General features: G+C 45.6%; 1 pseudogene; it reads right to left on the bottom strand.

The window, feature by feature from the left end:
- Nucleotides 1-2209: 2209 nt before the first annotated feature.
- On the bottom strand, nt 2210-2329 carry LOC136643116 (5S ribosomal RNA; annotated as a pseudogene).
- Nucleotides 2330-12011: the final 9682 nt, after the last annotated feature.

The following is a 12011-nucleotide window of genomic DNA, read 5'->3' as shown; positions in this document are numbered from 1 at the left end:
CTCCAGCAGAGTCCTGGCAGTCCTCTCTTCTGTGTCCTCCAGTAGAGTTCTGGCAGTCCCCTTCTCCCAGTGTGGGTCCATCCGGGTTTCCCTCTGGGTCAGCATCCAGCTGGGTCAGCATCCCGCTCTTGGTCCTGGGTCAGGGTCCAGCTTCTGGCTGGGTCAGCATCCTGCTCTTGGTCCTGGGTCAGGGTAGCTCTGTCTCCTTCCAAAGCTGCCTTTTATCCTTGGATGTCTCATGATTCAAATGCAGCTCAGCTGTGAGCTACCTCATTAGCTCCAAATTAGGCTCAGGTGAGCCATCCCTTCAGTCCATGTCCATTCAAAGTCCCATCAAGGTCAAATGAAGCTCAGGTGTCCATCCAGGTCTCCATTGGCTTCGATTGATTACAGCTGTGGAGCCAGCCCTGCCCTTCCCAGAGCTGTCAAACTGCTGTCAAAACAGGGAATCGCTGTCAACACCACATCATCCACCTGATGATCTTCTGATCTTCCATTACAGCAGGTCAGGGAACCTCTGGCTCATATGACAGGCTCTGGCTTGGGCTCAGGCTCAGACTCAGAGTCGGGGCCTGGGTCAGGTTTCTCTGCAGCCTGTGCCACTGGCTGTCCTTGCCAGATGAGCTCCTCCTCCTGTCATGGTCATGAAAATGTTCTCTGGAAAAACATCCTGGGAAACAGCGCCCATCATGGCTGCAGTTGGACCCCCCCCCCCAGTCACAGAAGCTATTAAACTTGTTTTGAAAAGTGGGAGCTGATCACAGCTCTCCAGGTGTCATGCCTTGCTGCACTCTCACCATTCCCAAATTGGCAGCCTATTTGATAAATAGCTAGCCATAAAGGAAGCCTGTAATGGCAACCCATACGGTGATTCCAGGAATCGAAAGACATGAAGCCCACTTTAAAGTTATCCAATGACAACTGAGTAAAATTAAATAAGTTAAAGCAATTGTATTGCTTTACTTTATGTTTATCAGTGGCCATTAGTGGAAGAAGGCAGGGATAATCAAGACTATATATATGCTATGCTTCTGGAATGCAGACAATGTACAGACTGTGGTAATGAATTTAGAATCCAGCTTCCCAAAAACAGCTTTCATACATTCAGCTTTCAAGTCTCTTGCTGTCAGGGTTCAAATGATATGCTTGAAAGCATATGGGCAGTTCCTTGGAAAAGATCGAAAGTCAGAGGAAGGAGTTGGCCCCCTTAATAGACATTCTCTGTGCCAATATAAACTGCCCTTCTCATGTCAGCAGTGTTCTTTTTCATTTTGGTTTATGGGCCAGCAAATCAAAAGGAAGAAGCTGGGGAATGTGTGCTCATAGTTTTAACAAGATAAATATAAAAGCTTTTTGGAAAAAAAAAAGATTATTGCCCCACTGATCCCTAGTTTGGAAAATCAATATTTATGGCATACGGTTTCCTGAATTACAGTGACTGGGAGGATTGGTAGTCCTGGTCTGGTTAGCTGAGAGCCAAACTAGACTTAATGGCTAATATGCAATGTGGACATTTGTTTGCAGTATATTTTATATCAAGGCTAAACCAGGATGAAACCACGATGGGAGTAGGGGAACTTCAGCTTTTGCCCCGTTCAGTCCTACTCTGATAATGCTTCTTTTCCCTGCTATGCTATTTTTTATTGAAAAGTCTTCTATTAGCTTTCAACTGAAGATTTTCTCCTAATAAAAAGTGCACTGGGTGGTTGCAACTGGGTGGGAACTATGGTGGGGGCTAAAGGTCTCCAGCCCACTCCTGTGGTTTCACTCAATTTCAGGTACCCTCCAGCACACTATTTACTTAAAATGAATAAAACACAAAGAGTCACAATATGCATTGATTTGGCCCTGAAAGTCAGAAAAGGGGGATGGGACCAATCCTAAAGAGGCCATCACTGCTGGATCCACCACCTCCCACAGCCTCCCTGCCCCATAATGCTTCTCCCTATCCCTTTTTGCTCCCCCTCTGCTCTCACTGCTGCCTTACCTGCTCCAGCATGTAGCTGGCAGACTGGGAGCACTGCTGTCTCATACAGCTGTGCTTCCAAAATGGCCACTGATGCATGCTCCATGCGCTGTCAGCAACCATTTTGCTACAGCAGGAGTGACGTCACACATTGGCTCAGTCCTCAATAGGATTGGGCCATATGTCTTTAACCTTCTGCAGAGGATTGGTTGGCAACCTTCAGTCTCGAAAGACTATGGTATAAGTCTACAGCACCCGGTATTCCCAGGCGGTCTCCCATCCAAGTACTAACCAGGCCTGACCCTGCTTAGCTTCCAAGATCAGACGAGATTGGGCATGTGCAGGTTAACAGTTGCTGCAGAGGACTGCTGTCATGATTAATGGGGGTGGGAAATGCACACTGCCCTGAACTTCTTTGCAGGAAGGGCAGAATAAAAACCAGGCAGGTTTTTACACACAAGACAGGTTCAGGCAGCACAAAGCTTGATTCTTCTTGTGCATACTTCCCTCGGCAGGTCTTTCTCTGGCTTTGACAGCTGTTGTCTTAGGCCCCAATCCTAAAAATGCCCAGCACTGGCATCGAGCCTTAGTGCTGGCGCTGGGTGCCATAAACTTGTCTTAAAGCACATTTATGGCACCCAGTGAGCCAGGTCCCAAGTCTAGTACTGGCAGGAAGAGGATGCTGGGGGTATATGCAACTGCCAGGCAGCAGTGTGGGGGGCAGGGGGAGGGTGGAGGGAGGCGGGATGGGGGGAAGAACTGGGGTAGGAGGGGCGGGATCTGTGGAGCTGTGCTCTGCCATATCCTGAACTCCCTGTCAGGCCTTCTGGCCCGGCATGTAATCTCTCAAGTCTGTGCTGGCAAAATAGCTGGCACAGACTTGAGAAGCCCCATTGAGGGGCTTGGGGCTTCCCTCTAGGAGACTCCTGCTGGCTTCCTGGTGCCCACTGGATACAGCGGTAGCTGCTTTGGCACAGCTGCTCCAGCAGGTGCCAGGAAGTTTAGGGCTGGGCTGTTACAAACCGCAGCTACATCTGTGCATTGTGAACGTTTCATGAACTGGTCATGAAAGGGACCATTATGAAAACTGAAATTACCCTGTTTCAAATGCACATCTATTTCTTTCAGTGACTTCCAGGCACTATCAAACTGATAGAAAGTTAATATCATCAAATAATATTATAAGAGATACAACCAGAGTAGGCCATCGACAGTATTTCTCTTACTCATCCCTGAATCTTCAAAGGAAGAATAATCATCAGGACACTTTCAAAAAATGGGAGATACCAAGATAATTTTCCACTCTGTACATACCAGTATTTTCTTTCATTTTCTCACCCAAAGTCCAATTTGGGCTTTGGTTCTTAAATTGCTCTCTTCAGGTTTAACTTCCAAATGCTATCATGATTGTCCTCCTTTCTCTTAGGTCCCTGGACTGCATTCTGCTTCAGCAGAAGAACGGTTTTCTTTTTTAGGTATCAGTGGCTACTTTACAAAATAGCATCCCAGCACTGCGGTTTCTCAAGTTACTGTTTGCTGCAGTATGTTTTGTGTGGTTTTCTTCATTTGCGAGTCTCATTTTAAAAAGTATGTCACTATAGTTTTCTTGTTTTGTTTCTTTTGTGTGTTACTCTTTTAAATGTGCCTTTTAAATAATCTACCTCGATGGCTTCTGCTCTCTTTCCCTTATTCGTCTTAATGAACCGTTTTCAATGTACTCACACTTGTATTGATTGCTTGATGAATGGGAAAACCAAACCTAGATAATTTAGTAGCCTAACGAAGAGCAGAACATACTAAAGGTGGATATTGGAGAGTGGTGTTTCTCAGCCTTCCTCTCTGCAGAGGGGGCTATGAGTCATCTGCCCCCCGCCCCCGGAGGAGCAAAACACCTTGCTCCTGGCAGTGCTGCGATTGCTGCAGCACCATTGGGGCACCCAATTCTGGGCCATTCTCCTTAAGGGGGAATGGCCCTCTTCAGTTTCCCTGGTGGGTTGCAATCCACCAGTTTGGGAACCACTGCTCTATGCTATGATTCCCATTATACATCCTGATTATATTCTCACTTACAAGCACAAAGTTCATCTAACATGACACTCCTTAATCAGGTTTTCCATCTTCTTGCAAAATTTCCTTTCCAGTTCTCTTTTATCAAGGGGATTGTTTTTTGCATGAGCAGTGACTTCCTCAAGGGCTCAAAAGGACATTAATTCTTTCTTTTGTGAATACCTTGGGTGACACTGCTCAAAAAAGGTATGAATCATCCAACTTTAAATGTACCAGGCTACTTCTTATTGTCTGCTCAGCAGGAGGAGATTGCACAAGGTGAAATACATTGGACACGACACAAAAATAAAATCTTGCCATTTGATGAAAGAGCATGTCAAGAGGTGAAGAGCTAGCCTTCAAGCAGAACATTTCATCCACTTTGGAAGCATGTGATTGGTTAGGGCGTCTTGCAACTTATTTTATGACACTATCTTGTCACAGAAACTGGGAGCAATACAGGGGTTTTGATCAACCTCCTTTATGTGTAGCTTCAGCTGGTTTTCCTAAGCTATGCAAAAAACTGCAAGGTCTGAAAGTACAGTAACTACTGCTGCTACTGCAGCTCTTTCCACCCAGAGGGGGTTCAAACCTCACTCAACTAGATGCTCCCTCTGCTCTGTTCTTTCTCTTGTCCTCATCACATACGTATATATTTTGGTGTTCGAGAAACTAGGAGATTATTTCTACATCTAAATCCAACCCCACAGGCAGAAATACAAAACCAAACACCCCAGCATGTTCTGGGGAGTGTGTTGCATCTCAATCCACAACCGTGCATAACCATTAATAAGCAAAAACTCTCTGGAGCAGCTGCTATTGATGCACACCACTAAGTTGCGCATAATGAGGAGAAAAGGCTTTCTCGGTAATTGAAAATCTGCAGCAACCTTTAAAAAAAAAGCTCAGCATTGAGCAGACAAAAGGATTGTTCAGTGCGCTATCAGCTGGAGTAAAGGAATGTTTGGAAAGCGTTCTTCTTTTTCAGCTATCTCTTTGTTAGGGTTACCACCTGTCCATTTTCTACTTGAACAGTAGTGGACTGGAAGATTTATAGCTGGTGTCTGCAGCGTCTTTTCATCCAGGGTCTGAAAATCCAGGAATGGCAAGAAAGCAAGCAAATAGGTTAAGACAGTGTCCAGGGGAACTTATATTTACACCATTTCCCTTGGGAGGAGGAAAGAAAATAGCTTAGTTAGGGCAGTGAATTCTCCCCTGCTTCTGCTACCATTTGGCTTACCCAGGCACTCGTGATTACACTGCTTGAGAGCCTATGTTTCATTCTGATAGGAGAGAACTATGCCAGCACAAGACCTGGGTGAATCAAGTAACAGCATAAGGGGACAGTACGGAGTGAAAGACAATGCCCAGAGCAATCTATCTCCTGCTCCATACATGTCTATGGTTTGTTTGTCTTCCTTAACCAGAATTAAGTGTTATATAACAAATGGCCCAATCCAAACTAGGATTGGGCTGGTACATGGCACATGGCTATACAGTGTTCTGCTATTGTAAATTGGTTGTTGATGATGCACACAGATCACTGTTGGCAGCAATTTTGTGAACACCACTGCAATAGGTGGTAGCGCCACAGTCTTGTTGCCTGAGCCTGCTACCTCTGCTGGAGCTAGTAAACCAGCGGTGAGGTGGAACGTGGGCAGTGAGGGGAGTGTTTGGGAGGGGAGGGGCAGAACAGTGGGTGAAATGAGGCAGATATTGGTGGCAGTGATTTGTACCAAAATCCTTGTCCTGTTCCCCCCCCCCATGTGACTCAGCTTGGACCTGCACAAGCAAAGTAGGTGGTGGAAAACCGAGAAAACCCCTTAGATCAAGGGTCTCCAAACCCCGGCCCGGGGGCCAGATGTGGCCCACAGCAAGCCTCTTTCCGGCCCTCGGCCAACCTCTTGTCCCCTGAAAGCCTCTGGCCAACTCAATGGAACACGACCAGAACTGTGCTCTGATTGTGTATGGAGGGTGTTCTGAGGGCCAGAGAGGTTGAATGAATGAGCCCATTCATTCATTTATTCACTCATCTAAGTTCCACCTCTTATTTATTTATTTAAATTTTATATTTAAATTTTTTCCCCGGCCCTAAACACCATGCCAGATATTTGATGGGGCCCTCTGGCCAAAAGGTTTGGAGACCCCTGCTTTCGATGAATGGAAGTTTTCCCCTGGGTAAACAAACAAAAACCTCTGTAACCACCCCCCTCCAAGATGCAGCATGTGCTCTGATGGTGCAGCTACATCGGCCGGGGAGAAGTGACTTCAGAGTTTGATAAGGGTTGGACTCAAACTAGGTTTATCATCCCTTCAGGATTGGCCTGGAGTCTTCAGGGATCAGTATCAACTTTCAAGGGCCTATGGAATGCAACCTTGGAGATTTTAACAGAGCCTCTTTGTCTTATGGTCCCACCCCTGCTGCTGGTTGACCTTTGCTACTGGAGGCAGCCAGCAGCAGGCCTCCAGTACTGCACCATTTGATTGTGCCACCATAAACCATTTAGGACAGTGTTCTGCTGTTGTTCTGCTGTTGTAAAGGGCAGCTTTGTCCTTGTTTGGACTGTACTGCCCATCAAGTTATCTCTTTGTGAGCATCCAGCTAAGCTGGGCATTTTTCACCAGTCTGCTTGTTGTACTTCCCTCCACCCCTTCTCCATTTTCTTTAATTCCTTTCTCTTTGGGTTTTTAATAAATGGTTCTATCCTGACTTTTTACTTTAGTCCGTCTTTTCTGGCAATCCAGTGGGTTCTCACACCTAATCACTTGCAGGTGCTACTGTGATCTGGTTTTAAACAAGAACTACTGGGTGCTGTGCTGTCCTGGTAGGGGAGGTTTTTCCCAGACATTCCCCATATGCCTGGTTTCCCCAGCCTGGAGTAGTGACAGCAGGTATCTACCAATTTCATCTCCGTTCAGCTGCTGACTCAGAAAAACAGTGAAGCAGATAGCAGGAAGGGATACAATGAGCACAAACCACTAGACATCACTCCGTTTAGTCAGCCTCTGGCTTCCCTAATGGGACTAGTGTTGCTGGAACATACGGTAAGTCTCAAGGGGAAATTAGGAGGGGTTGATGAGACTATGTGTAGAGTATTTTACATGTAAGCATGTACTTGTAATTTTGCAAGAGCTGTAGATACCAATTTAGAGTCGCATACAAATATTGATAGAAATGTAATCTATTTCAAGATTTTTTAAATTTTTAATTTTGAAAAGCCTGGGGGACCTAAGCTGCTCAACCCCTTGGGCTTTTGTGATCATAGAACTGCCATAATATGACAGTAGTTAAGGAATACTATAATCATCATCTTAGATTACATGCAATTATTTCTTACATGCTACTACACCATTTGTAAGAAGAGTTGTAGGAAGATAGTTCAACAGTGCACTGACAGCTCTCATTGGCTATACTACTATTTATTTATTAAAAAATTACTCCTTGTCAGAAACCCCAAGTTGGCTCACAATAAGAAAACAAACCCAATACCAACCACAACATAAGAAAATACAATCAAATAGCGGCAGACAAAGAAAACATAGAGCCCAGCAAGAGGACTTCAGAGAAACAAAAAAATCAACAGAAGGCAGAACAAATCAACTGCAAAAACCAAAGAAAACTTAGTGAAACAAACAAAAAAATTAAAAACTCTGTGGAATATTATAAATGAGGGAACTATCCTGATTTCTTGTGAAAGAGCATTCCACAAGGTGGGTGCAACAAGGAAAAAGCTCTGTCAATCAAACCTTTAGGAATTATGTCATCCATAACAGAGCTTTGCTAGATGACCTTGGGACAAACAGATTCATATCAAAACAGATAGTCTTGCAAGTTTAATAATACACATGGCGGCTACATTCCCTGAAACTTGAGTGCTGCGTGAAGCAGCACTATAGGAACTCACCAATGTCTATGAGGCAGGAAACTGGCGCTCACTGATCCAATTATACTCAAAATGCTATGTGCCCATTGGCTAGGATAGCTGCCAATCACAGCAGGATGAAGAGTACTGTAGTGAAACAGTGCTAAAGGAAGTGGTGTTATGGGGAGGTGTTACTGTATCTAGAACCCAAACCGTTTAGGGCAGTGATTCTCAAATATTTTGCACTGGGACCCACTTTTTAGAATGGACCCACCGGGACACACCGGAAGTGATGTCATGACCACAAGTAACAACATCAAGCAGGAAAATTTTTCACAATCCTCAGCTGCAATCCTATGCACACTTACCCAGGAGTAAGTCCCATTTACTATCATCTATTACTTTAGTCAGCTTACAGCAATCCAGACTTGATGTTATCAATGCTTGCCTGGATTTAATTCAGTTTATTTGCCTTTATTCAGTTCATTATAAATTCCAGCCACTGATTTAGAATTTCCTCAGGAAGGTCCTCCTTAGGAAAAGATTGACATGAGAGATAGAGCTGGTCCACATGTGTATGGCATCCACATGTGTATGGCACAAAACCCTATCCCCCAAAGGATATCTCCCAACAGTTTCATGTATGTGTCAAAAAGCATGGAGGAAAAATAGAACTCTGCAGAACACCATAGACCAACGATCAATGCACCAAGCAAGAGTTCCTCAGCACCTTCTGGGAGTATTATTTGCAGGAAAGACTGGAGCCATTGGAAGACTGTACCTCCAAGCCCACCCCCACAAAGCAACCCAGAAGGATACCACTGTCAATGGTACTGAAAGCTACGGCTAGATCCAAAAGAACTAAGTAGGATGTGCTTTGTCCTGTCCATTTCCTGGAGTAGCTCAATCCACTAGGGCAACCAGTGACTTCTGACCCAAACCCTGACCTGAAGTCAGACTTAAATGGATCCAGATCAGTGGTTGTCAAACTTTTCAATCTCCAGAGCCCTTTACATTCTTAAAGGAAATCTCAGAGAACCCAGCTAATGCATGCATGAAGTCTCTGTGAAACCCAGAGTGTTGATGTATGCATGGAGTGGCACAGTGCCAAACAGATGGCAACCACTTATGGTGTGCTCAAGGATCTCCTTAAGGGGTCTCAGGGAGCCCAAAGGCTCCTAGGCAACAGTGTAGCTTGGGTTCCCAGAACCAGGGATGGTAAAGTCATGATGTCTCAATATGTTGTGACATCATTTTCCTGTTCTCCCGGAGGAGGAGGAAGAGGAGGAGGCAGCTTCCTCCTCCTAATGACAGCCTCCAAAGGAGGAGGAAGGTGTGGTGGTCAGATTGTGCCATCCCTGCATCTCAGTGTTTTGGCAGTTTTCCAATCAGAAAGCTGCCAAAAGACGAAGAGGTGGAGGCCAATTTGGAAGCTGAGGAAACACTAAGAGCTGGGGGCAGCCAATTGGGAAACCGCCAAAACAGTTGGCAGTGACCAATCAGGAAGCTGCTGAAACATGAAGAGGCAGTGATTGCCATCTTGGCTGACTGCCAAGTGGCTGGCATCTTGGCTCGGCTTCATGTGGCACCTCCTCGTGTGACACTCCAGCATGGTACCCAGGGCATACTGTCCCCCGCTTGCAATGCTGCAGTTATGTACAAGATGGCAAATAGTACAATTAATTTGTGGCTGTAAATGAGTCTTGCAGATTTTGGAATGACTGATCTGCTGTTGGAAAAGAGTGTGTCGAAGTGTGTGTTGAAGTAGTGCAGTCTGTACTGAATTCCACAATCTGTCATACTTCAGTGTTCTGGTTACAGGTTTCTTTGCAATAAATATTTTACTTCACTAAAAAGGAACACAAACCTTCCTGTGACGAGCCTAAGCATATGTCAGCTATCACTGTGAAAATCTGGCCAGTTTGACATGGCTGGCTGCTCTCTTAAAGGTACCATTTGTGGGAAAGTTCTATTCTGGGAGACAATGGAGATGACAGTCAGTCAGTCGTTCTAACTCGTGTGTATATGTTATGTTTCCTTTACCTGATCTTATCTGACCTGTCGCACCTTTCTTTCCTGACGAGGCCCGCTTTGGAAGGGATGTTGTTATTCTGCTTAGAAGCCCCCCCCCCCACACACACACACACACACCGGAATTCTCAATCACCTGTGTTACTGGGAGTTGAAGATATGTTTACACAGCTCTGGTGCCTGATGTTATTAACCTACTGGGCTTTGTCTCAGGAATCCAGGATATGCTAACCATGGAAATCTGATTCAGTTACTTTTTGTAAAAAGGACCAGTTGTGGAAAAATTGTTCCCCCTGGTGCAGATTTTACACACTATATGCCTAGGCCAACCATTTTCAACCACTGTGCTGTGGCACACTGGTGTGCCTTGAATGGTCCCCAGGTGTGCCACAGGGGTTTGGTGGAAGGTCATTTATTAACAGAACCATTAGGGGATATGAGCCCCCCACCAACAGCGTGGTGTGCCTTGTCAATAGTAAAAAACTGATGGTGTGCCTTGATTATTTTAGTACCTTGTCAGTGTGCCATGAGATGAAAAAGGTTGAAAATCACTGGCCTAGGCTATGGGTAGCACCAGACTAGCCCAGAAACTTTGCAGTCAGTGCCAGGACTCTTTGCGGTGCCTTGGATAATAGGAATCTATATGTTTTCTAAAACCTACTTGGAAATTCCATCTACATAGAGGAAAATAAACCAGTTTAAATTATCTTGCCACTGGAGTCCTGCCCCTCTCACTCGCAGCCAATCACTGTCTCCCACCCCCTTTGAATGTGACCACAGCTATGCTCCAGTCATGTCTGGAAGGATTCTGCGGGTTTCTGTGGCCTGGAGAGGAAGCATGTGGTTTCCCTGGGCCTCAGAAGGTCTTCCAAGGGCCTTAAAACATCACTTCTGGTTTTCCCAAGAAAACTGGATGTGACATTCTAAGGCTTTCCGGAGGCCTTAGAAAGAGGCCCAGGGAAGCCATGTGCAGCCTCTCTGGGCCTCAGAACATGCTTTGGTCACAACCGAAGTATAGCTCTGGTCACATTTGGAGGGGTACAGTTAAGTGGGTGGCCCAGGTCAGGGGGTGGTCCTGGAAGATGTGCCAGGTGTTCCAGCTACACTACTGTAAAAAACTCTATACTGTAATGAGCTGGGTTGCTATAATGGGCCATAGCCTAGGCTGGGCTGGGCTGCTGCCAGAAGTGATGCCAGTTGCACCACTGTAGGGGAATGGCCTTCCTGGATCTGCTGGTGCCAGTAAGTCAGCAGCACGGGCAGGCTGTGGGTGGGAAGGATTGGAGTATTCTGCAAGATGAAGTGGGGGGAAGAGGAGGGAGGGGTGCATCTGGCAGCAATGGTGCATGCCAGATTTTATCCCCTCTTTCAAAAACCTCCTCACACCTTTTCCCTCCTTAGACATACCGAACCTATGCTCAAGGAGACCCATGGGTGGCCCCAGGATTTATGCAAAGGTGAGTCTAAAACATTTTACTTACTTCCCCCACCTGCCTTTGGGTTCCCTCCACCATAGGATGCAATGTGTGTGTGTGTGTGCGGTTTTTTTTGTGTGTGTGGCTGCATTGATGCTGGTGGCAAGGAATAGCAAAGGGACCTAAGGGAGGCAACAGGGTTGTATTAAGACCTGAATTTAGGTGCTGTGCATTCATTAGGATGACTTGTGATCATAGGTTTTGTATCCCTTTTATTGGCAGCATGATGTGAAAGTCAAACTCAGCTTGAAGACTAACCCTTTCTTTGTTTTTATGTAGAATAAAAGCAGCAGCACAAGGCTATGTTTGTTTATTCAGAAGTAAGACTAGGACTATTGTGTGTTGACAGTTTGTTGACAGCTAAGCAACAGTTTGTTCCACAGTGGACTAATCCTACTATCCCAATTCTGTTTTTACAACCCAATCCTAACTAACTTTCCAACACTGATGCAGCCATGCCAATGGTGTGTCTGCTGTATCCTTTGGTGGTGGGGAGTCATGGAGACCTCCTCAAGGGAGCATTTGTTGTTCCCTGACCTGCAGGGCTGTACTGAAGGCTGCATCAGTGCTGGAAAGTTGGTTAGGATTGGGCTGTCAGCCTATTTACACAATGAAAGCTAGTCTTGGGGC

This window comes from Tiliqua scincoides, chromosome 2 (assembly GCF_035046505.1).
Source record: "Tiliqua scincoides isolate rTilSci1 chromosome 2, rTilSci1.hap2, whole genome shotgun sequence".
NCBI lineage: Eukaryota > Metazoa > Chordata > Lepidosauria > Squamata > Scincidae > Tiliqua > Tiliqua scincoides.
This window is presented reverse-complemented; position numbering and strand designations above follow the sequence as displayed.